The sequence below is a fragment of the Hoplias malabaricus genome, chromosome 10 (genome assembly GCF_029633855.1).
Source record: "Hoplias malabaricus isolate fHopMal1 chromosome 10, fHopMal1.hap1, whole genome shotgun sequence".
NCBI lineage: Eukaryota > Metazoa > Chordata > Actinopteri > Characiformes > Erythrinidae > Hoplias > Hoplias malabaricus.
Genome location: NC_089809.1, coordinates 13,808,441 through 13,834,297, shown reverse-complemented (window position 1 = coordinate 13,834,297; position 25,857 = coordinate 13,808,441). Strand labels below are relative to the sequence as shown.

At 38.4% G+C, this 25,857-nt stretch overlaps 1 long non-coding RNA gene across 2 annotated transcripts; it reads right to left on the bottom strand.

The window, feature by feature from the left end:
• Positions 1–18,018: 18,018 nt before the first annotated feature.
• Positions 18,019–25,415, bottom strand: LOC136708784 (uncharacterized). Of its 2 annotated transcripts, none has more exons than XR_010804383.1 (4): positions 25,304–25,415; positions 22,417–24,647; positions 22,222–22,288; positions 18,019–20,127 (listed from the first exon to the last, which is right to left on the bottom strand). It is a non-coding gene; the product is annotated as an uncharacterized lncRNA (long non-coding RNA). The 2 variants fall into 2 exon arrangements; XR_010804382.1 differs by lacking the exon at positions 25,304–25,415 and adding an exon at positions 24,819–24,896.
• Between the last annotated feature and the right edge of the window lie 442 nt (positions 25,416–25,857).

The following is a 25,857-nucleotide window of genomic DNA, read 5'->3' as shown; positions in this document are numbered from 1 at the left end:
GAAAGAGTTTTATTAGCTGAACTGCACTCCATAAGAAAGACTGTCAGAGCACAGCTTGCTCTCAGCAGACTGCGTATTTCTTTATACTAGCAATTGGAACACAGAAAAACATATTCTGGCTTGCTTGCAATGAGCACCAGAAAGACAGTTTTATTAACTGAACCGCACTCAGTATTCAAGACTGTCAAAGAACAACTTGTTTTCAGCAAACTGCATCTTTGCTTTTACAACCCGTTATGAAGCATAAAAACACTTTTGGGCTCGCTTGCAATGAAAGGCAGAAAGACTTTTATTAGCTGAACTGCGCTCCATAAGAAAGACTGTCAGAGCACAGCTTGCTTTCATCAGACTGCGTATTTGTTTATACTAACAATTGGAACACAGAAAAACACTTTCTGGCGTGTTTGCAATGAGCACCAGAAAGACAGTTTTATTAACTGAACCGCACTCAGTATTCAAGACTGTCAAAGAACAACTTGTTTTCAGCAAACTGCATCTTTGCTTTTACAATCCATTATGAAGCATAAAAACACTTTCGGGCTCGCTTGCAATGAAAGGCAGAAAGAGTTTTATTAGCTGAACTGCACTCCATAAGAAAGACTGTCAGAGCACAGCTTGCTTTCAGCAGACTGCGTATTTCTTTATACTAGCAATTGGAACACAGAAAAACACTTTCTGGCTTGCTTGCAATGAGCACCAGAAAGACAGTTTTATTAACTGAACCGCACTCAGTATTCAAGACTGTCAAAGAACAACTTGTTTTCAGCAAACTGCATCTTTGCTATTACAATCCATTATGAAGCATAAAAACACTTTCGGGCTCGCTTGCAATGAAAGGCAGAAAGAGTTTTATTAGTTGAACTGCGCTCCATAAGAAAGGCTGTCAGAGCACAGCTTGCTTTCAGCAGACTGCATATTTGTTTATACTAACAAGTAGAACACAGAAAAACACTTTCTGGTTTGATTGCAATGAGCACCAGAAAGACAGTTTTATTAACTGAACCGCACTCAGTATTCAAGACTGTCAAAGAACAACTTGTTTTCAGCAAACTGCATCTTTGCTTTTACAGTCCATTATGAAGCATAAAAACACTTTCGGGCTTGCTTGCAATGAAAGGCAGAAAGAGTTTTATTAGCTGAACTGCGCTCCAAAAGAAAGACTGTCAGAGCACAGCTTGCTTTCATCAGACTGCGTATTTGTTTATACTAACAATTGGAACACAGAAAAACACTTTCTGGCGTGTTTGCAATGAGCACCAGAAAGACAGTTTTATTAACTGAACCGCACTCAGTATTCAAGACTGTCAAAGAACAACTTGTTTTCAGCAAACTGCATCTTTGCTTTTACAACCCGTTACGAAGCATAAAAACACTTTCGGGCTCGCTTGCAATGAAAGGCAGAAAGAGTTTTATTAGCTGAACTGCACTCCATAAGAAAGACTATCAAAGAACAGCTTGCTTTCAGCAGACTGCGTATTTCTTTATACTAGCAATTGGAACACAGAAAAACACTTTCTGGCTTGCTTGCAATGAGCACCAGAAAGACAGTTTTATTAACTGAACCGCACTCAGTATTCAAGACTGTCAAAGAACAACTTGTTTTCAGCAAACTGCATCTTTGCTTTTACAATCCATTATGAAGCATAAAAACACTTTCGGGCTCGCTTGCAATGAAAGGCAGAAAGAGTTTTATTAGCTGAACTGCACTCCATAAGAAAGACTGTCAGAGCACAGCTTGCTCTCAGCAGACTGCGTATTTCTTTATACTAGCAATTGGAACACAGAAAAACATATTCTGGCTTGCTTGCAATGAGCACCAGAAAGACAGTTTTATTAACTGAACCGCACTCAGTATTCAAGACTGTCAAAGAACAACTTGTTTTCAGCAAACTGCATCTTTGCTTTTACAACCCGTTATGAAGCATAAAAACACTTTTGGGCTCGCTTGCAATGAAAGGCAGAAAGACTTTTATTAGCTGAACTGCGCTCCATAAGAAAGACTGTCAGAGCACAGCTTGCTTTCATCAGACTGCGTATTTGTTTATACTAACAATTGGAACACAGAAAAACACTTTCTGGCGTGTTTGCAATGAGCACCAGAAAGACAGTTTTATTAACTGAACCGCACTCAGTATTCAAGACTGTCAAAGAACAACTTGTTTTCAGCAAACTGCATCTTTGCTTTTACAATCCATTATGAAGCATAAAAACACTTTCGGGCTCGCTTGCAATGAAAGGCAGAAAGAGTTTTATTAGCTGAACTGCACTCCATAAGAAAGACTGTCAGAGCACAGCTTGCTTTCAGCAGACTGCGTATTTCTTTATACTAGCAATTGGAACACAGAAAAACACTTTCTGGCTTGCTTGCAATGAGCACCAGAAAGACAGTTTTATTAACTGAACCGCACTCAGTATTCAAGACTGTCAAAGAACAACTTGTTTTCAGCAAACTGCATCTTTGCTATTACAATCCATTATGAAGCATAAAAACACTTTCGGGCTCGCTTGCAATGAAAGGCAGAAAGAGTTTTATTAGTTGAACTGCGCTCCATAAGAAAGGCTGTCAGAGCACAGCTTGCTTTCAGCAGACTGCATATTTGTTTATACTAACAAGTAGAACACAGAAAAACACTTTCTGGTTTGATTGCAATGAGCACCAGAAAGACAGTTTTATTAACTGAACCGCACTCAGTATTCAAGACTGTCAAAGAACAACTTGTTTTCAGCAAACTGCATCTTTGCTTTTACAGTCCATTATGAAGCATAAAAACACTTTCGGGCTCGCTTGCAATGAAAGGCAGAAAGAGTTTTATTAGCTGAACTGCGCTCCAAAAGAAAGACTGTCAGAGCACAGCTTGCTTTCAGCAGACTGCGTATTTGTTTATACTAACAATTGGAACACAGAAAAACACTTTCTGGCGTGTTTGCAATGAGCACCAGAAAGACAGTTTTATTAACTGAACCGCACTCAGTATTCAAGACTGTCAAAGAACAACTTGTTTTCAGCAAACTGCATCTTTGCTTTTACAACCCGTTACGAAGCATAAAAACACTTTCGGGCTCGCTTGCAATGAAAGGCAGAAAGAGTTTTATTAGCTGAACTGCACTCCATAAGAAAGACTGTCAGAGCACAGCTTGCTTTCAGCAGACTGCGTATTTCTTTATACTAGCAATTGGAACACAGAAAAACACTTTCTGGCTTGCTTGCAATGAGCACCAGAAAGACAGTTTTATTAACTGAACCGCACTCAGTATTCAAGACTGTCAAAGAACAACTTGTTTTCAGCAAACTGCATCTTTGCTTTTACAATCCATTATGAAGCATAAAAACACTTTCGGGCTCGCTTGCAATGAAAGGCAGAAAGAGTTTTATTAGCTGAACTGCACTCCATAAGAAAGACTGTCAGAGCACAGCTTGCTTTCAGCAGACTGCGTATTTGTTTATACTAACAATTGGAACACAGAAAAACACTTTCTGGCGTGTTTGCAATGAGCACCAGAAAGACAGTTTTATTAACTGAACCGCACTCAGTATTCAAGACTGTCAAAGAACAACTTGTTTTCAGCAAACTGCATCTTTGCTTTTACAACCCGTTACGAAGCATAAAAACACTTTTGGGCTCGCTTGCAATGAAAGGCAGAAAGACTTTTATTAGCTGAACTGCGCTCCATAAGAAAGACTGTCAGAGCACAGCTTGCTTTCATCAGACTGCGTATTTGTTTATACTAACAATTGGAACACAGAAAAACACTTTCTGGCGTGTTTGCAATGAGCACCAGAAAGACAGTTTTATTAACTGAACCGCACTCAGTATTCAAGACTGTCAAAGAACAACTTGTTTTCAGCAAACTGCATCTTTGCTTTTACAACCCGTTACGAAGCATAAAAACACTTTCGGGCTCGCTTGCAATGAAAGGCAGAAAGAGTTTTATTAGCTGAACTGCGCTCCAAAAGAAAGACTGTCAGAGCACAGCTTGCTTTCAGCAGACTGCGTATTTGTTTATACTAACAATTGGAACACAGAAAAACACTTTCTGGCGTGTTTGCAATGAGCACCAGAAAGACAGTTTTATTAACTGAACCGCACTCAGTATTCAAGACTGTCAAAGAACAACTTGTTTTCAGCAAACTGCATCTTTGCTTTTACAACCCGTTACGAAGCATAAAAACACTTTCGGGCTCGCTTGCAATGAAAGGCAGAAAGAGTTTTATTAGCTGAACTGCACTCCATAAGAAAGACTGTCAGAGCACAGCTTGCTTTCAGCAGACTGCGTATTTCTTTATACTAGCAATTGGAACACAGAAAAACACTTTCTGGCTTGCTTGCAATGAGCACCAGAAAGACAGTTTTATTAACTGAACCGCACTCAGTATTCAAGACTGTCAAAGAACAACTTGTTTTCAGCAAACTGCATCTTTGCTTTTACAACCCGTTATGAAGCATAAAAACACTTTTGGGCTCGCTTGCAATGAAAGGCAGAAAGACTTTTATTAGCTGAACTGCGCTCCATAAGAAAGACTGTCAGAGCACAGCTTGCTTTCATCAGACTGCGTATTTGTTTATACTAACAATTGGAACACAGAAAAACACTTTCTGGCGTGTTTGCAATGAGCACCAGAAAGACAGTTTTATTAACTGAACCGCACTCAGTATTCAAGACTGTCAAAGAACAACTTGTTTTCAGCAAACTGCATCTTTGCTTTTACAACCCGTTACGAAGCATAAAAACACGTTTGGGCTCGCTTGCAATGAAAGGCAGAAAGAGTTTTATTAGCTGAACTGCACTCCATAAGAAAGACTGTCAGAGCACAGCTTGCTTTCAGCAGACTGCGTATTTGTTTATACTAACAATTGGAACACAGAAAAACACTTTCTGGCGTGTTTGCAATGAGCACCAGAAAGACAGTTTTATTAACTGAACCGCACTCAGTATTCAAGACTGTCAAAGAACAACTTGTTTTCAGCAAACTGCATCTTTGCTTTTACAACCCGTTACGAAGCATAAAAACACTTTCGGGCTCGCTTGCAATGAAAGGCAGAAAGAGTTTTATTAGCTGAACTGCACTCCATAAGAAAGACTATCAAAGAACAGCTTGCTTTCAGCAGACTGCGTATTTCTTTATACTAGCAATTGAAACACAGAAAAACACTTTCTGGCTTGCTTGCAATGAGCACCAGAAAGACAGTTTTATTAACTGAACCGCACTCAGTATTCAAGACTGTCAAAGAACAACTTGTTTTCAGCAAACTGCATCTTTGCTTTTACAATCCATTATGAAGCATAAAAACACTTTCGGGCTCGCTTGCAATGAAAGGCAGAAAGAGTTTTATTAGCTGAACTGCGCTCCATAAGAAAGGCTGTCAGAGCACAGCTTGCTTTCAGCAGACTGCATATTTGTTTATACTAACAAGTAGAACACAGAAAAACACTTTCTGGTTTGATTGCAATGAGCACCAGAAAGACAGTTTTATTAACTGAACCGCACTCAGTATTCAAGACTGTCAAAGAACAACTTGTTTTCAGCAAACTGCATCTTTGCTTTTACAGTCCATTATGAAGCATAAAAACACTTTCGGGCTTGCTTGCAATGAAAGGCAGAAAGAGTTTTATTAGCTGAACTGCGCTCCAAAAGAAAGACTGTCAGAGCACAGCTTGCTTTCAGCAGACTGCGTATTTGTTTATACTAACAATTGGAACACAGAAAAACACTTTCTGGCGTGTTTGCAATGAGCACCAGAAAGACAGTTTTATTAACTGAACCGCACTCAGTATTCAAGACTGTCAAAGAACAACTTGTTTTCAGCAAACTGCATCTTTGCTTTTACAACCCGTTACGAAGCATAAAAACACTTTCGGGCTCGCTTGCAATGAAAGGCAGAAAGAGTTTTATTAGCTGAACTGCACTCCATAAGAAAGACTGTCAGAGCACAGCTTGCTTTCAGCAGACTGCGTATTTCTTTATACTAGCAATTGGAACACAGAAAAACACTTTCTGGCTTGCTTGCAATGAGCACCAGAAAGACAGTTTTATTAACTGAACCGCACTCAGTATTCAAGACTGTCAAAGAACAACTTGTTTTCAGCAAACTGCATCTTTGCTTTTACAACCCGTTATGAAGCATAAAAACACTTTTGGGCTCGCTTGCAATGAAAGGCAGAAAGACTTTTATTAGCTGAACTGCGCTCCATAAGAAAGACTGTCAGAGCACAGCTTGCTTTCATCAGACTGCGTATTTGTTTATACTAACAATTGGAACACAGAAAAACACTTTCTGGCGTGTTTGCAATGAGCACCAGAAAGACAGTTTTATTAACTGAACCGCACTCAGTATTCAAGACAGTCAAAGAACAACTTGTTTTCAGCAAACTGCATCTTTGCTTTTACAACCCGTTACGAAGCATAAAAACACTTTCGGGCTTGCTTGCAATGAAAGGCAGAAAGAGTTTTATTAGCTGAACTGCACTCCATAAGAAAGACTGTCAGAGCACAGCTTGCTTTCAGCAGACTGCGTATTTGTTTATACTAACAATTGGAACACAGAAAAACACTTTCTGGCGTGTTTGCAATGAGCACCAGAAAGACAGTTTTATTAACTGAACCGCACTCAGTATTCAAGACTGTCAAAGAACAACTTGTTTTCAGCAAACTGCATCTTTGCTTTTACAACCCGTTACGAAGCATAAAAACACTTTCGGGCTCGCTTGCAATGAAAGGCAGAAAGAGTTTTATTAGCTGAACTGCACTCCATAAGAAAGACTATCAAAGAACAGCTTGCTTTCAGCAGACTGCGTATTTCTTTATACTAGCAATTGAAACACAGAAAAACACTTTCTGGCTTGCTTGCAATGAGCACCAGAAAGACAGTTTTATTAACTGAACCGCACTCAGTATTCAAGACTGTCAAAGAACAACTTGTTTTCAGCAAACTGCATCTTTGCTTTTACAATCCATTATGAAGCATAAAAACACTTTCGGGCTCGCTTGCAATGAAAGGCAGAAAGAGTTTTATTAGCTGAACTGCGCTCCATAAGAAAGGCTGTCAGAGCACAGCTTGCTTTCAGCAGACTGCATATTTGTTTATACTAACAAGTAGAACACAGAAAAACACTTTCTGGTTTGATTGCAATGAGCACCAGAAAGACAGTTTTATTAACTGAACCGCACTCAGTATTCAAGACTGTCAAAGAACAACTTGTTTTCAGCAAACTGCATCTTTGCTTTTACAGTCCATTATGAAGCATAAAAACACTTTCGGGCTTGCTTGCAATGAAAGGCAGAAAGAGTTTTATTAGCTGAACTGCGCTCCAAAAGAAAGACTGTCAGAGCACAGCTTGCTTTCAGCAGACTGCGTATTTGTTTATACTAACAATTGGAACACAGAAAAACACTTTCTGGCGTGTTTGCAATGAGCACCAGAAAGACAGTTTTATTAACTGAACCGCACTCAGTATTCAAGACTGTCAAAGAACAACTTGTTTTCAGCAAACTGCATCTTTGCTTTTACAACCCGTTATGAAGCATAAAAACACTTTTGGGCTCGCTTGCAATGAAAGGCAGAAAGACTTTTATTAGCTGAACTGCGCTCCATAAGAAAGACTGTCAGAGCACAGCTTGCTTTCATCAGACTGCGTATTTGTTTATACTAACAATTGGAACACAGAAAAACACTTTCTGGCGTGTTTGCAATGAGCACCAGAAAGACAGTTTTATTAACTGAACCGCACTCAGTATTCAAGACAGTCAAAGAACAACTTGTTTTCAGCAAACTGCATCTTTGCTTTTACAACCCGTTACGAAGCATAAAAACACTTTCGGGCTTGCTTGCAATGAAAGGCAGAAAGAGTTTTATTAGCTGAACTGCACTCCATAAGAAAGACTGTCAGAGCACAGCTTGCTTTCAGCAGACTGCGTATTTGTTTATACTAACAATTGGAACACAGAAAAACACTTTCTGGCGTGTTTGCAATGAGCACCAGAAAGACAGTTTTATTAACTGAACCGCACTCAGTATTCAAGACTGTCAAAGAACAACTTGTTTTCAGCAAACTGCATCTTTGCTTTTACAACCCGTTACGAAGCATAAAAACACTTTCGGGCTCGCTTGCAATGAAAGGCAGAAAGAGTTTTATTAGCTGAACTGCACTCCATAAGAAAGACTATCAAAGAACAGCTTGCTTTCAGCAGACTGCGTATTTCTTTATACTAGCAATTGAAACACAGAAAAACACTTTCTGGCTTGCTTGCAATGAGCACCAGAAAGACAGTTTTATTAACTGAACCGCACTCAGTATTCAAGACTGTCAAAGAACAACTTGTTTTCAGCAAACTGCATCTTTGCTTTTACAATCCATTATGAAGCATAAAAACACTTTCGGGCTCGCTTGCAATGAAAGGCAGAAAGAGTTTTATTAGCTGAACTGCGCTCCATAAGAAAGGCTGTCAGAGCACAGCTTGCTTTCAGCAGACTGCATATTTGTTTATACTAACAAGTAGAACACAGAAAAACACTTTCTGGTTTGATTGCAATGAGCACCAGAAAGACAGTTTTATTAACTGAACCGCACTCAGTATTCAAGACTGTCAAAGAACAACTTGTTTTCAGCAAACTGCATCTTTGCTTTTACAGTCCATTATGAAGCATAAAAACACTTTCGGGCTTGCTTGCAATGAAAGGCAGAAAGAGTTTTATTAGCTGAACTGCGCTCCAAAAGAAAGACTGTCAGAGCACAGCTTGCTTTCAGCAGACTGCGTATTTCTTTATACTAACAATTGGAACACAGAAAAACACTTTCTGGCGTGTTTGCAATGAGCACCAGAAAGACAGTTTTATAAACTGAACCGCACTCAGTATTCAAGACAGTCAAAGAACAACTTGTTTTCAGCAAACTGCATCTTTGCTTTTACAACCCGTTACGAAGCATAAAAACACTTTTGGGCTCGCTTGCAATGAAAGGCAGAAAGAGTTTTATTAGCTGAACTGCACTCCATAAGAAAGACTGTCAGAGCACAGCTTGCTTTCAGCAGACTGCGTATTTCTTTATACTAGCAATTGGAACACAGAAAAACACTTTCTGGCTTGCTTGCAATGAGCACCAGAAAGACAGTTTTATTAACTGAACCGCACTCAGTATTCAAGACTGTCAAAGAACAACTTGTTTTCAGCAAACTGCATCTTTGCTTTTACAACCCGTTATGAAGCATAAAAACACTTTCGGGCTCGCTTGCAATGAAAGGCAGAAAGAGTTTTATTAGCTGAACTGCACTCCATAAGAAAGACTGTCAGAGCACAGCTTGCTTTCAGCAGACTGCGTATTTCTTTATACTAGCAATTGGAACACAGAAAAACACTTTCTGGCTTGCTTGCAATGAGCACCAGAAAGACAGTTTTATTAACTGAACCGCACTCAGTATTCAAGACTGTCAAAGAACAACTTGTTTTCAGCAAACTGCATCTTTGCTATTACAATCCATTATGAAGCATAAAAACACTTTCGGGCTCGCTTGCAATGAAAGGCAGAAAGAGTTTTATTAGTTGAACTGCGCTCCATAAGAAAGGCTGTCAGAGCACAGCTTGCTTTCAGCAGACTGCATATTTGTTTATACTAACAAGTAGAACACAGAAAAACACTTTCTGGTTTGATTGCAATGAGCACCAGAAAGACAGTTTTATTAACTGAACCGCACTCAGTATTCAAGACTGTCAAAGAACAACTTGTTTTCAGCAAACTGCATCTTTGCTTTTACAGTCCATTATGAAGCATAAAAACACTTTCGGGCTTGCTTGCAATGAAAGGCAGAAAGAGTTTTATTAGCTGAACTGCGCTCCAAAAGAAAGACTGTCAGAGCACAGCTTGCTTTCAGCAGACTGCGTATTTCTTTATACTAACAATTGGAACACAGAAAAACACTTTCTGGCGTGTTTGCAATGAGCACCAGAAAGACAGTTTTATTAACTGAACCGCACTCAGTATTCAAGACTGTCAAAGAACAACTTGTTTTCAGCAAACTGCATCTTTGCTTTTACAACCCGTTACGAAGCATAAAAACACTTTCGGGCTCGCTTGCAATGAAAGGCAGAAAGAGTTTTATTAGCTGAACTGCACTCCATAAGAAAGACTGTCAGAGCACAGCTTGCTTTCAGCAGACTGCGTATTTCTTTATACTAGCAATTGGAACACAGAAAAACACTTTCTGGCTTGCTTGCAATGAGCACCAGAAAGACAGTTTTATTAACTGAACCGCACTCAGTATTCAAGACTGTCAAAGAACAACTTGTTTTCAGCAAACTGCATCTTTGCTTTTACAATCCATTATGAAGCATAAAAACACTTTCGGGCTCGCTTGCAATGAAAGGCAGAAAGAGTTTTATTAGCTGAACTGCACTCCATAAGAAAGACTGTCAGAGCACAGCTTGCTTTCAGCAGACTGCGTATTTCTTTATACTAGCAATTGGAACACAGAAAAACATATTCTGGCTTGATTGCAATGAGCACCAGAAAGACAGTTTTATTAACTGAACCGCACTCAGTATTCAAGACTGTCAAAGAACAACTTGTTTTCAGCAAACTGCATCTTTGCTTTTACAACCCGTTACGAAGCATAAAAACACTTTTGGGCTCGCTTGCAATGAAAGGCAGAAAGAGTTTTATTAGCTGAACTGCACTCCATAAGAAAGACTGTCAGAGCACAGCTTGCTTTCAGCAGACTGCGTATTTGTTTATACTAACAATTGGAACACAGAAAAACACTTTCTGGCGTGTTTGCAATGAGCACCAGAAAGACAGTTTTATTAACTGAACCGCACTCAGTATTCAAGACTGTCAAAGAACAACTTGTTTTCAGCAAACTGCATCTTTGCTTTTACAACCCGTTATGAAGCATAAAAACACTTTTGGGCTCGCTTGCAATGAAAGGCAGAAAGACTTTTATTAGCTGAACTGCGCTCCATAAGAAAGACTGTCAGAGCACAGCTTGCTTTCATCAGACTGCGTATTTGTTTATACTAACAATTGGAACACAGAAAAACACTTTCTGGCGTGTTTGCAATGAGCACCAGAAAGACAGTTTTATTAACTGAACCGCACTCAGTATTCAAGACTGTCAAAGAACAACTTGTTTTCAGCAAACTGCATCTTTGCTTTTACAGTCCATTATGAAGCATAAAAACACTTTCGGGCTCGCTTGCAATGAAAGGCAGAAAGAGTTTTATTAGCTGAACTGCGCTCCATAAGAAAGACTGTCAGAGCACAGCTTGCTTTCAGCAGACTGCGTATTTCTTTATACTAACAATTGGAACACAGAAAAACACTTTCTGGCGTGTTTGCAATGAGCACCAGAAAGACAGTTTTATTAACTGAACCGCACTCAGTATTCAAGACTGTCAAAGAACAACTTGTTTTCAGCAAACTGCATCTTTGCTTTTACAGTCCATTATGAAGCATAAAAACACTTTCGGGCTCGCTTGCAATGAAAGGCAGAAAGAGTTTTATTAGCTGAACTGCGCTCCATAAGAAAGACTGTCAGAGCACAGCTTGCTTTCAGCAGACTGCGTATTTCTTTATACTAACAATTGGAACACAGAAAAACACTTTCTGGCGTGTTTGCAATGAGCACCAGAAAGACAGTTTTATTAACTGAACCGCACTCAGTATTCAAGACTGTCAAAGAACAACTTGTTTTCAGCAAACTGCATCTTTGCTTTTACAATCCATTATGAAGCATAAAAACACTTTCGGGCTCGCTTGCAATGAAAGGCAGAAAGAGTTTTATTAGCTGAACTGCACTCCATAAGAAAGACTGTCAGAGCACAGCTTGCTTTCAGCAGACTGCGTATTTCTTTATACTAACAATTGGAACACAGAAAAACACTTTCTGGCGTGTTTGCAATGAGCACCAGAAAGACAGTTTTATTAACTGAACCGCACTCAGTATTCAAGACTGTCAAAGAACAACTTGTTTTCAGCAAACTGCATCTTTGCTTTTACAACCCGTTACGAAGCATAAAAACACTTTCGGGCTCGCTTGCAATGAAAGGCAGAAAGAGTTTTATTAGCTGAACTGCACTCCATAAGAAAGACTGTCAGAGCACAGCTTGCTTTCAGCAGACTGCGTATTTCTTTATACTAGCAATTGGAACACAGAAAAACACTTTCTGGCTTGCTTGCAATGAGCACCAGAAAGACAGTTTTATTAACTGAACCGCACTCAGTATTCAAGACTGTCAAAGAACAACTTGTTTTCAGCAAACTGCATCTTTGCTTTTACAATCCATTATGAAGCATAAAAACACTTTCGGGCTCGCTTGCAATGAAAGGCAGAAAGAGTTTTATTAGCTGAACTGCACTCCATAAGAAAGACTGTCAGAGCATAGCTTGCTTTCAGCAGACTGCGTATTTCTTTATACTAGCAATTGGAACACAGAAAAACATATTCTGGCTTGCTTGCAATGAGCACCAGAAAGACAGTTTTATTAACTGAACCGCACTCAGTATTCAAGACTGTCAAAGAACAACTTGTTTTCAGCAAACTGCATCTTTGCTTTTACAGTCCATTATGAAGCATAAAAACACTTTCGGGCTCGCTTGCAATGAAAGGCAGAAAGAGTTTTATTAGCTGAACTGCGCTCCATAAGAAAGACTGTCAGAGCACAGCTTGCTTTCAGCAGACTGCGTATTTCTTTATACTAACAATTGGAACACAGAAAAACACTTTCTGGCGTGTTTGCAATGAGCACCAGAAAGACAGTTTTATTAACTGAACCGCACTCAGTATTCAAGACTGTCAAAGAACAACTTGTTTTCAGCAAACTGCATCTTTGCTTTTACAGTCCATTATGAAGCATAAAAACACTTTCGGGCTTGCTTGCAATGAAAGGCAGAAAGAGTTTTATTAGCTGAACTGCGCTCCAAAAGAAAGACTGTCAGAGCACAGCTTGCTTTCAGCAGACTGCGTATTTCTTTATACTAACAATTGGAACACAGAAAAACACTTTCTGGCGTGTTTGCAATGAGCACCAGAAAGACAGTTTTATTAACTGAACCGCACTCAGTATTCAAGACTGTCAAAGAACAACTTGTTTTCAGCAAACTGCATCTTTGCTTTTACAACCCGTTACGAAGCATAAAAACACTTTTGGGCTCGCTTGCAATGAAAGGCAGAAAGAGTTTTATTAGCTGAACTGCACTCCATAAGAAAGACTGTCAGAGCACAGCTTGCTTTCAGCAGACTGCGTATTTGTTTATACTAACAATTGGAACACAGAAAAACACTTTCTGGCGTGTTTGCAATGAGCACCAGAAAGACAATTTTATTAACTGAACCGCACTCAGTATTCAAGACAGTCAAAGAACAACTTGTTTTCAGCAAACTGCATCTTTGCTTTTACAACCCGTTACGAAGCATAAAAACACTTTCGGGCTCGCTTGCAATGAAAGGCAGAAAGAGTTTTATTAGCTGAACTGCACTCCATAAGAAAGACTGTCAGAGCACAGCTTGCTTTCAGCAGACTGCGTATTTCTTTATACTAGCAATTGGAACACAGAAAAACACTTTCTGGCTTGCTTGCAATGAGCACCAGAAAGACAGTTTTATTAACTGAACCGCACTCAGTATTCAAGACTGTCAAAGAACAACTTGTTTTCAGCAAACTGCATCTTTGCTTTTACAATCCATTATGAAGCATAAAAACACTTTCGGGCTCGCTTGCAATGAAAGGCAGAAAGAGTTTTATTAGCTGAACTGCGCTCCATAAGAAAGACTGTCAGAGCACAGCTTGCTTTCAGCAGACTGCATATTTTTTTATACTAACAAGTAGAACACAGAAAAACACTTTCTGGTTTGATTGCAATGAGCACCAGAAAGACAGTTTTATTAACTGAACCGCACTCAGTATTCAAGACTGTCAAAGAACAACTTGTTTTCAGCAAACTGCATCTTTGCTTTTACAGTCCATTATGAAGCATAAAAACACTTTCGGGCTTGCTTGCAATGAAAGGCAGAAAGAGTTTTATTAGCTGAACTGCGCTCCAAAAGAAAGACTGTCAGAGCACAGCTTGCTTTCAGCAGACTGCGTATTTGTTTATACTAACAATTGGAACATAGAAAAACACTTTCTGGCGTGTTTGCAATGAGCACCAGAAAGACAGTTTTATTAACTGAACCGCACTCAGTATTCAAGACTGTCAAAGAACAACTTGTTTTCAGCAAACTGCATCTTTGCTTTTACAACCCGTTACGAAGCATAAAAACACTTTTGGGCTCGCTTGCAATGAAAGGCAGAAAGAGTTTTATTAGCTGAACTGCACTCCATAAGAAAGACTGTCAGAGCACAGCTTGCTTTCAGCAGACTGCGTATTTGTTTATACTAACAATTGGAACACAGAAAAACACTTTCTGGCGTGTTTGCAATGAGCACCAGAAAGACAATTTTATTAACTGAACCGCACTCAGTATTCAAGACAGTCAAAGAACAACTTGTTTTCAGCAAACTGCATCTTTGCTTTTACAACCCGTTACGAAGCATAAAAACACTTTCGGGCTCGCTTGCAATGAAAGGCAGAAAGAGTTTTATTAGCTGAACTGCACTCCATAAGAAAGACTGTCAGAGCACAGCTTGCTTTCAGCAGACTGCGTATTTCTTTATACTAGCAATTGGAACACAGAAAAACACTTTCTGGCTTGCTTGCAATGAGCACCAGAAAGACAGTTTTATTAACTGAACCGCACTCAGTATTCAAGACTGTCAAAGAACAACTTGTTTTCAGCAAACTGCATCTTTGCTTTTACAATCCATTATGAAGCATAAAAACACTTTCGGGCTCGCTTGCAATGAAAGGCAGAAAGAGTTTTATTAGCTGAACTGCGCTCCATAAGAAAGACTGTCAGAGCACAGCTTGCTTTCAGCAGACTGCATATTTTTTTATACTAACAAGTAGAACACAGAAAAACACTTTCTGGTTTGATTGCAATGAGCACCAGAAAGACAGTTTTATTAACTGAACCGCACTCAGTATTCAAGACTGTCAAAGAACAACTTGTTTTCAGCAAACTGCATCTTTGCTTTTACAGTCCATTATGAAGCATAAAAACACTTTCGGGCTTGCTTGCAATGAAAGGCAGAAAGAGTTTTATTAGCTGAACTGCGCTCCAAAAGAAAGACTGTCAGAGCACAGCTTGCTTTCAGCAGACTGCGTATTTGTTTATACTAACAATTGGAACATAGAAAAACACTTTCTGGCGTGTTTGCAATGAGCACCAGAAAGACAGTTTTATTAACTGAACCGCACTCAGTATTCAAGACTGTCAAAGAACAACTTGTTTTCAGCAAACTGCATCTTTGCTTTTACAACCCGTTACGAAGCGTAAAAACACTTTTGGGCTCGCTTGCAATGAAAGGCAGAAAGAGTTTTATTAGCTGAACTGCACTCCATAAGAAAGACTGTCAGAGCACAGCTTGCTTTCAGCAGACTGCGTATTTGTTTATACTAACAATTGGAACACAGAAAAACACTTTCTGGCATGTTTGCAATGAGCACCAGAAAGACAGTTTTATTAACTGAACCGCACTCAGTATTCAAGACAGTCAAAGAACAACTTGTTTTCAGCAAACTGCATCTTTGCTTTTACAACCCGTTACGAAGCATAAAAACACTTTCGGGCTCGCTTGCAATGAAAGGCAGAAAGAGTTTTATTAGCTGAACTGCACTCCATAAGAAAGACTGTCAGAGCACAGCTTGCTTTCAGCAGACTGCGTATTTCTTTATACTAGCAATTGGAACACAGAAAAACACTTTCTGGCTTGCTTGCAATGAGCACCAGAAAGACAGTTTTATTAACTGAACCGCACTCAGTATTCAAGACTGTCAAAGAACAACTTGTTTTCAGCAAACTGCATCTTTGCTTTTACAATCCATTATGAAGCATAAAAACACTTTCGGGCTCGCTTGCAATCCCAGCAGGCACAGGACGTCAATTTGACGTCAGAAAGGCGTTGGTCTCTAACGTTGGACAGACGTTGAGTTTTAGTTGGAAATGAAAATCGGGTTGACGTCTAAACCCAACGTTGCCTTGACAACAAGCTTCAACGTTGGACAGACGTTGAATTTTTGTTGGAAATGAAATCGGGTTGACGTCATAGCCCGATGTTGCCTTGACAACAATTTTCAACGTTGGACAGACGTTGATTTTTAGTTGGAAATGAAAATCGGGTTGACGTCTAAACCCAACGTTGATGTGACGTCAAGACTCAACGTTGGTTAGACGTTGAAATATGGTTAGTAATCAAAGTCAGATATTACTCAAAAATGTACGTCAGGATGACGTCAAACTCCAACGTTGTGTAGATGTTGATTTTTAGTTGGAAATGATAATCGGGTTGACGTCTAAACTCAACATTAATGTGACGTCAAGACTCAACGTTGGTTAGACGTTGAAATATGGTTAGTAATCAAAGTCAGATATTACTCAAAAATGTACGTCAGGATGACGTCAAACTCCAACGTTGTGTAGATGTTGATTTTTAGTTGGAAATGAAAATCGGGTTGACGTCTAAACTCAACATTAATGTGACGTCAAGACTCAACGTTGGTTAGACGTTGAAATATGGTTAGTAATCAAAGTCAGATATTACTCAAAAATGTATGTCAGGATGACGTCAAACTCCAACGTTGTGTAGATGTTGATTTTTAGTTGGAAATGAAAATCGGGTTGACGTCTAAACTCAACATTAATGTGACGTCAAGACTCAACGTTGGTTAGACGTTGAAATATGGTTAGTAATCAAAGTCAGATATTACTCAAAAATGTACGTCAGGATGACGTCAAACTCCAACGTTGTGTAGATGTTGATTTTTAGTTGGAAATGAAAATCGGGTTGACGTCTAAACTCAACATTAATGTGACGTCAAGACTCAACGTTGGTTAGACGTTGAAATATGGTTAGTAATCAAAGTCAGATATTACTCAAAAATGTACGTCAGGATGACGTCAAACTCCAACGTTGTGTAGATGTTGATTTTTAGTTGGAAATGAAAATCGGGTTGACGCCTAAACCCAACATTGGTGTGACATCAAGAACCAACATTGGTTAGACGTTGAAGTATGGTTAGTAATCAAAGTCAGATATTACTCAAAATTTAACATCAGGATGATGTCATGCTCCAATGTTGTATAGATGTTGATTTTTAGTTGGAAATGAAAATTCGGGTTGACGTCAAATCCCAACATTGGTGTGACATCAAGACTCAATGTAGTTTAGACATTGAATTATGGTTAGTAATCAAAGTCAGATATTACTCAAAAATTAACATTTGGATGACGTCAAGCTCCAATGTTGTTTTAGTTGTAATGAAAATCAGGTCGACGTCTAAACCCAACACTGGTGTGACATAGAGACTCAACACTACCGTACTTCACATTTACAGCATACTACTGTAATTAAATAATACAATACTTTACTGTAAAAACTGATTTACAGTAAATAACTTTCAGCTGAGCTCCCAGACAATTACTGTATTTTTACAGGAACATTAATGTATTTCAACTTTACAAAATACTACTGTAAATGAATAAAACTTAACTGTAAATATTGGGATTTACAGTAAATACCTGGCAACAGAGTTTTCAGCCAATTACTGCATTTGTACAGGAACAAGATTGTATTTAAAATTTACAGAATACTACTGTAATTGCATAATACAATGTTTTACTCTAAATATTTAAATGTACAGTAATATTTTCAGCAGAATTGCCAGCCATTTACTGCCTTTTTTCAGAAACAATACCTTTTTACAGAGGAACACTAATTACAAACAGTATCTAAATTACATTCAATTCTTTATATATACTGAACAATACCAGCACGTAATATTTTTGTATTAAGATTATAGTGTTACTATTAAATAAAAAAAAAAAAAATCAAGTCTGCCAAGCATGAATACTTTAAAAATACTATAACCATAACATACACAAAAGAAGTCCAAATCTACATTCAGAATTAAAATCAGTAACATGCTTTATTAAAACTGAATATATGCAAAATGTGGACAAATTTCAAGTACTACATAACATGTTCAAATCATTTATGTTTTTACTTGAACTTAATATTTTTGCCCCTTATATTTGCTTTTTTTTTCTAACCAAAAATACTTCACAATATCCAATTACATTATTGCCTTGATGAATTACAAGAAAGGTGCCCAAATCTTTATAGTAAAACATTACATTATATCACATGACTTTTGATCTTACCAGACAACACAAATAGTGACCATAAAACATCTATTCTTACATCAAAAAATGTAATAAAAAATAGGTAATCTGGATTGCTAAAACTTTGTATTTCAAATATCATCAGTGAACCCAACATGTTACTGACTTAGTCAGTTTTGTGTTGAACATGACCCTTTAAATACAAACCGGATTCCAAAAAAGTTGGGACACAACAAATTGTGAATAAAAACTGAATGCAATGATTTGGAGGTGCCAACATCTAATATTTTATTCAGAATAGAACACAAATCACAGATCAAAAGTTTAAACTGAGATAATGTATCATTTTTAAGGGAAAAATATGTTGTTTCAAAATTTCATGGCATCAACAAATCCCAAAAAAGTTGGGACAAGGCCATTTTTTACCACTGTGTGGCATCCCCCCTTCTTCTTACAACACTCAACAGACGTCTGGGGACAGAGGAGACCAGTTTCTCAAGTTTAGAAATAGGAATGCTCTCCCATTCATGTCTAATACAGGCCTCTTGGGCCTTCTTTGTCACACCTTCCTCTTTATGATGCGCCAAATGCTCTCTATAGGTGAAAGATCTGGACAGCAGGCTGGCCATTTCAGTACCCGGATCCTTCTCCTACGTAGCCATGATGATGTGATTGCTGCAGAATGTGGTCTGGCATTATCTTGTTGAAAAATGCAGGGTCTTCCCTGAAAGAGATGACGTCTAGATGGGAGCATATGTTTTGAACATATGTTTTGAACCTGAATATAGTTCTCTGCATTAATGGTGCCTTTTCAGACACGCAAGCTGCCCATGCCACAAGCACTCATGCAACCCCATACCATCAGTGATGCAGGCTTCTGAACGGAGCGTTGATAACAACTTGGGTTATCCTGTCCTCTCTGGTCCGGATGACATGGCGTCCCAGTGTTCCATAAAGAACTTCAAATCGTGACTCATCTGACCACAGAACAGTCTTCCATTTTGCCACACTCCATTTTAAAAGACCCCTGGCCCAGTGCAAATGTCTGAGCTTGTGGAGCTTGCTTAGAAATGGCTTCCTCTTTGCACTGTAGAGTTTCAGCTGGCAACGGCGGATGGCACGATGGATTGTGTTCACTGACAATGCTTTCTAGAAGTATTTCTGAGCCCATTATTTTATTTCCTTGACAGTGGCATTCCTGTTTGAGGTGCAGTGATGTTTAAGGGCCCAGAGATCACAAGCATCCAGTAGAGTTTTACGGCCTTGACCCTTACGCACAGCAATTGTTCCAGATTCTCTGAATCTTTTGATGATGTTATGCACGGTTGATGATAACTTAAAAATCTTTGCTTTTTTACGCTGGGTAACACCATTATGTTATTGCTGTACAACAAACATCTTTCTGCGCAACAATTGTGGAATTGGTGATCCTCTTACCATCTTGGCTTCAGAGAGACACTGACACTCTGAGAAGCTCTTTTTATACCCAATCATGTTGTCAATTGACCTAATTATTGTTAATTGGTCTTCCAGCTGTTCGTTATATGCTCAATTTCCTCCTTTTTGCCACTTATTGCTACTTGTCCCAACTTTGTTGGGATTTGTTGACACTGTGAAATTTTGAATGAACATATATTATTTTTAAATGTTACATTTACTCAGATTAAACTTTTGATCTGTCATCTATGTTCTATTAAAAATAAAATATTGACATTTGCCATCTCCACATCATTGCATTCAGTTTTTATTCACAATTTGTTTAGTGTCCCAACTTTTTTGGAATCCGGTTTGTAAATAAAATTTAATTCAAAGTCCATCAGTTTCTTTAAAGCAAGGATACACACGGATGCATGGTTCAGGACATCTTGGTTGCTCTCTACGTTGACCACCCCTGGGGATTTGTACCAATGAGGCGTCTATAAAAATAAAAATTCCACAGTTAGTAACATAGCATGTGGAAATAAAGGTACAAAAAAGTTGCAATAAAAATTTTGTACACAAGAGGATACAGTAAGGGGAAGATCAGATGACATCATGGGCAAGACAATTTTTAAAACTAAACATAGCACAAAAATAAGGATATTTTTGTTTGGTAGATTATATCTTTGTTGTAACAATGTTTCTTGGCAATATATCTTATACTGTTGGAATCATGTTAATTTCCCTTTGAAATGGTGCCACATTTATAAGGAACATGCATTTGTGGGATGAGCAGTAGAAATGAGTATGTGGGTTGTGCCAATGAAACATTAGCCCAATCCTCTCTGCCGATGCCAAAGAGCTTATTCTGCCATTGACTCGTTTGGTGAGTTGTGACTGGCTGACTGAAGTTTGAAGAAACAAGACATTGGCAATTTAACAATGTATTCTTTTAACAAATAGGAGCTTCAGTAGCGTGTGGAAGAACCATAAACAGCCAAAACAGCCCAGGACTTTCTCTTCATGATGGTCACCATCCTGGTTACACACTGCTGGTCACACATGTGGTTGTGTTGGTCACTGTGGCATGAACAGCATGCCTAAGCTGATCCCACAAGTGTTCATTGGGGTTGAGGTCAGGAGCTAGCAGGCCATTCCATCCTCTCCACTACCAAATTCTGGAGGTAGTCTCTGATAAACACCACTCTGTGGGGGCAAGTGTTGTCATTTTGGAGGATAGAGTTTGGTCCCAGACTGTAGAGATATGGGATTGCCACTGGTTGTAGAATTTCATCTCAATATCTTTTTCTGCATTGGGATTGCTTGCAATGACGATAAACCTCATTTTTCAAGTGAAGGAGATGCCACATCACACCATCACACAAAATAAGCTGTTTGGCACTGGCAGTGAGTATTTGACAAATTTTTCACTGGCGCAATCCACATACTCAGCTCTACTGCTCATCTCACAAAAGCATGTTTCTTACAAATGTAGCACCATTTAAAAGAGAAATTAACAGTAATGGTATAAGGTTTATTGGCAAGAAGCACTGTTACAACAAAGAAATAATCAACCAGACACAAATTTTCTTACTTTTTGTGCTATGTTTATTTTTATTTTTCTGCAAGTAATCAGAGCAAATGAGTGAGGTAAAGGGTGAATTACATTAATAATTACAGTTAGATAATGCAGCATGTCCTATTTGGTGCTAAAAATAAACACTAATACTTTGACATTGTATTTTGTTATGGCTTTCATAATGTCATATCGTATCATATATCTCCATTTCTTTTAGGCATATCGAGATATGAATTTTTGGTCATATCGCCCAGCCCTAGTTGTCGCTTGCTCACACTTTTTGTAGTGAAGACTGAGGATAGATATTAATACGAACTCAACAAAACCATTTTTTTCCAAAAGTACTGCAATTTCAATTTGATACCTGATCTAAAAGCCATGTATACTGATATGCTATGCAATATTTCAATGTATCATAGTAATCAGAAAATCCTGTATTTGACCTTTAATTTCACATATCAAAAGCACAAATTTCAACTGCATCAAATTATTCCCACAATGAGCCTGATTAGAATTAAATGGTTGCAACAGATGAATGAATGACAGTAAACAGTAACTGCCCTTCATAATAATTTCATAAAGAATTATCCAACAGAAACGGGTCAAAATATTAAAAAGCAATTACCTTCAGATAATTTTAGAATTTTTTAATCCATTTTCATACATGGGGTTTCTGCATCAGTAAAGTTATCATATTTCAAGGTTTTTATATATAATAATACTTTTAATTACAGGTAAGATAACATGAAATAGAGGCTAGTTTAATTCAGAGAAGGAAGTAAACAAGTAGAGAGAGAGAAAGAAAGAAATTTCCTGTCGATATTGGAAATTGAAATTTTAGTACAAGGTGAATAGGGCTGCCTTTCCAGAAATTAATGGAGGCTTGAGCAAACATAGGTCACTTGTCCTTCCACTGTCAGCAAATATCTTGCATTGGTCAAAAATTCCACTGTAATTAATTCAAATGTTAAACTTTTGCATTCTGGAGTATCTTGCAATTATATATACATACCCAGAATAAACATCTGAGGACTCACAAGCAGGTTAAGGGTTTCAAAATCAGCAACTGTGGCACTTGCCTAAATGATGAGAATATAAATTATTTTAAGTCTTCAACATTTACCATTGCAGTTTTCAATGACATGTCAAATTAAAACCTATATGATATAGCCTAGGTCTAGTTTCAGTTTTCCTGTTTTAATGATACCTGTAAATGTGAGCCTTAAATGCAGCCAACTTCCTGAAAGTCATGGCACGACGAGACTCTCCACATTTAAAACATATAGTACAGAGAAATAAGATGTCATTTCATATGCATTACAAAAACCAACACACTACATTTGTGATCACAGAACTGGTAGCCAACATTTAGTATTTAGACACTTTAAATGCAATACTCTTAAACTCTGATAAACAATTAAAATGTACACTCTATATAAACTAAATAACAAAAATGGGAGTCTCAAATCAGATTTGGAATGGTATGGAGCCCCTAAAGGGACTGGGGGAAAAATTTAAAAAAGACTATTGAATTTGTGTTCCCTTGCAAATATTATTGCATTCCCTCGCAAATACATTGCGCTCCTTTGCAAATGTTTTATGATACACAATTGTCTTTGTTACGGAGCCCCTAAAGGGACTGGGGCAAAAAAGACTTTGGCGTTACCTCGCAAATACTTTGTGGGCTCCGTAGTACTGTGCTTGCTGTTGATTATGTGCTTGCTGTGCGTGTCAGGTGAACTATGGAGCAGCTTGTTGAATTTTACTTTGATCTTGTACTGAAATAAAAAGACATAGCATTTCTTCTTAGCAGAGAACATGGATATGTTATTGGGGAGTGCCAACTGAAACGTTTGATGCTGTGTTGTTAATTGCTTAGCAAAGAGGATGAGAGAATTTAAAGTGCAAGCGCATGGACAAAGGTTACGTGAACAGTATAGAGATACAGACAATGAACACAGTTTCCAATCAGTGGGAGAGAAAGGAGAGTGAACACCTAAATAAATGTGTAGCTATTGGTAGTGTATTGGAGTAATGTGTGTGTGTGTGTGTAAAAGTCAGTCAGAAAAGGGTATCCTGTTTTTACTGCAGCTTTATTTGAAGAAAAAAAAAAAAAAAAAAAAAAAAAAAAAAAAAACCTTTTCCAGATAAAAGGAAATGCATGGTGTAGTGACCGGCTCTAGCTCCACAGCCGTGTCTGGAGTCAGCGCGCTGAGCCACGTCTCTGTAAAAATTAGTCCGCAGTGTGCCCTGAGATCTCTGTGTGTTGCGCCTTACACCCTCCATCTTGTTATTGAATGACCTGATTTTTAAGGGTCTTTGCTTGTTAAGGTTTTTCGTTAACATTCTTAGCTTGACCCCTACCCCAGTCAATAACAATAAAAAAAACACAGCCTTCCACACTTTTTCTTTCTTTCATGAAGCAGCCTACATCTCATACACCTGTTACTATGGAAATACGGTGTTCTGACTAGAACTTTCAGGATGCTACATAACATATATAAACCTGTTGCTGACAACTTCTGATGTTAGGCAGTTCCTTACAGATGTATACAGATGTATTCCTTACAGACGTCGCACTGGCAACGAAACTGTGTGTTAGTAGAGATAAATAAATACATATATAATATCTGTTTCAAGTGGCTGGATTTCACTGGAAACTGCAGTGTCCTGATGTGTTGACTGAGCCACAAAGACAATTGTGTATCATAAAACATTTGCAAAGGAGCACAATGTATTTGCGAGGGAACGCAAAATCAATAGTCTTTTTTAAATTTTTTCCCCCAGTCCCTTTAGGGGCTCCGTAGAATGGAGCTCAAAATTCTGCAGCAAAATACAGTAGACTATAATTCTCAATACAGCACAAAGTAAAATCTATTTCACTCCCCCCATCTTGCACCTCATTCACACCTGACACTCCAAATATATATTAGCTAATAATCTGGAATGGAGTTTGTCTGTAGCTAACATTACATGTTTACAATGTCTACAACATCTACGTTTACAATTCTCTGTTATAATGAACGTAGCTAATTTTACCAAACTGACCAATATCAATGACCAGAATCCCTGTCCATCTCTATGTTTATATTTCCCTCCGTTCTCTTCTTTAAAAAGCATTACTCTGCTAGCTAACTAAAACTCGAATAGTACCCGCAAGAAGCCCAAAACTGGACTTTGAGTTTACAATTGTTTGTACAGTCAAATTATCGTTCTCTACTACGCTAAATATAAATAAATAATGCTACGACTGACCCGTCCTTTCACCGGCAGCCTGTTTCAATGGAGCAGAACCCTCTCTTTCTTTTCTTCCCGCCTCGTCTCTCCTACCTTTCCCTCAGCCTCCTGCTTGTAAGCCGTCACAAAACTGGTGATGTCTCCGGCTTCAATCCCCTCTAACGGACTAATTTGAGGGGGGGAAACGCCAGTTGACGATATCTGCGACGATAAAACATTAACATTTTTTGGGAGCAAACAAGTGTGCAAATTCCACAGGAGTTATCTGGTTAAATGTTCGCGGCTATCATAACTAGCACCATCTATCTTGCTAAAAAGCAGTACCAAGACAATGTGGTTGGAAACGTTTAGAGCTGTATGATTAAAACATACATTTACTCATTACTTTTGTTCCAAAATCCCTAAAGTACGACGACGCTTGCAGCCTCTGAATACGTTTTGTCTCTTTCTCTCCGTCTCTGTTCTCGTCACCCCGCCCCCAGGGAACCGTTAGCCCCGTACTCGCTAACCGCCCCACCCTCAACAAAATAATTTAAATAAAATAAAACAATATTAACGCAAATCATCATCATCATCTTTTAAGCTTGTCCATTTCAGGGTCGCGGTGTAACTAAATGAAAAAACACAATTCTTTCTCTTTTATTTGGACGAAAAGTATTCACTTGTCCTGTTCTGGTTTTGTTTTGTAGTGAGGCCTACAACTGACGTTACAAAAATAAATTGTACCATTGCCCAAAGGGGGGGGGGGGTATTTTGGAACTAATGTAAATACGAATGTAATTTTGGAACTAAGCTATATTTACGTTGTCAAAACAATAAAATAAGTGATAAATAAATGGTGTAAATAAGTTACTCACCTTTAGATGCCATTTGCAGTCCTCAGCCTCCCCAGCTCACAATACAGTGAAATACTGTAAAGCTAGCTTCATTGCTGCTTCCAGTCTGTTACCCAAGATACATTACAATACACAGTAAAATACTGTATTCAAAAATACATTACAATACAGTAGCAAACTCGATACAGCATTTATTTATAGTGTGTTTTGTATTCTTAAGACGGCAAGCATATACCTGTCAAATGGCTTGAAAATGTTGGTAACCCACTGATGGTAGGCCACTGCTGGTCCACCATTGGACCGCTCAGATTATTGCCCACTTAAGAACATCTCAGTAGTTTTTGATCTCCTAAAACTAATTTTAAATGATTTTAATGATTTCTTATTCTATAATTTTACATTTTGGTTATGGTATCTCACAACTGAATTTTGTTATGTTATGTCAATATGGCATCAGAATAATGTTTTGAACACACTGCATTTTGGTTTCTTAACATTGCAGCTTGGGGCAGCACGATGGTGCTGCAGGTACTGTCGCTGTCACACAGCTCTAGGGTCCTGGAGCGGCAGGTGAC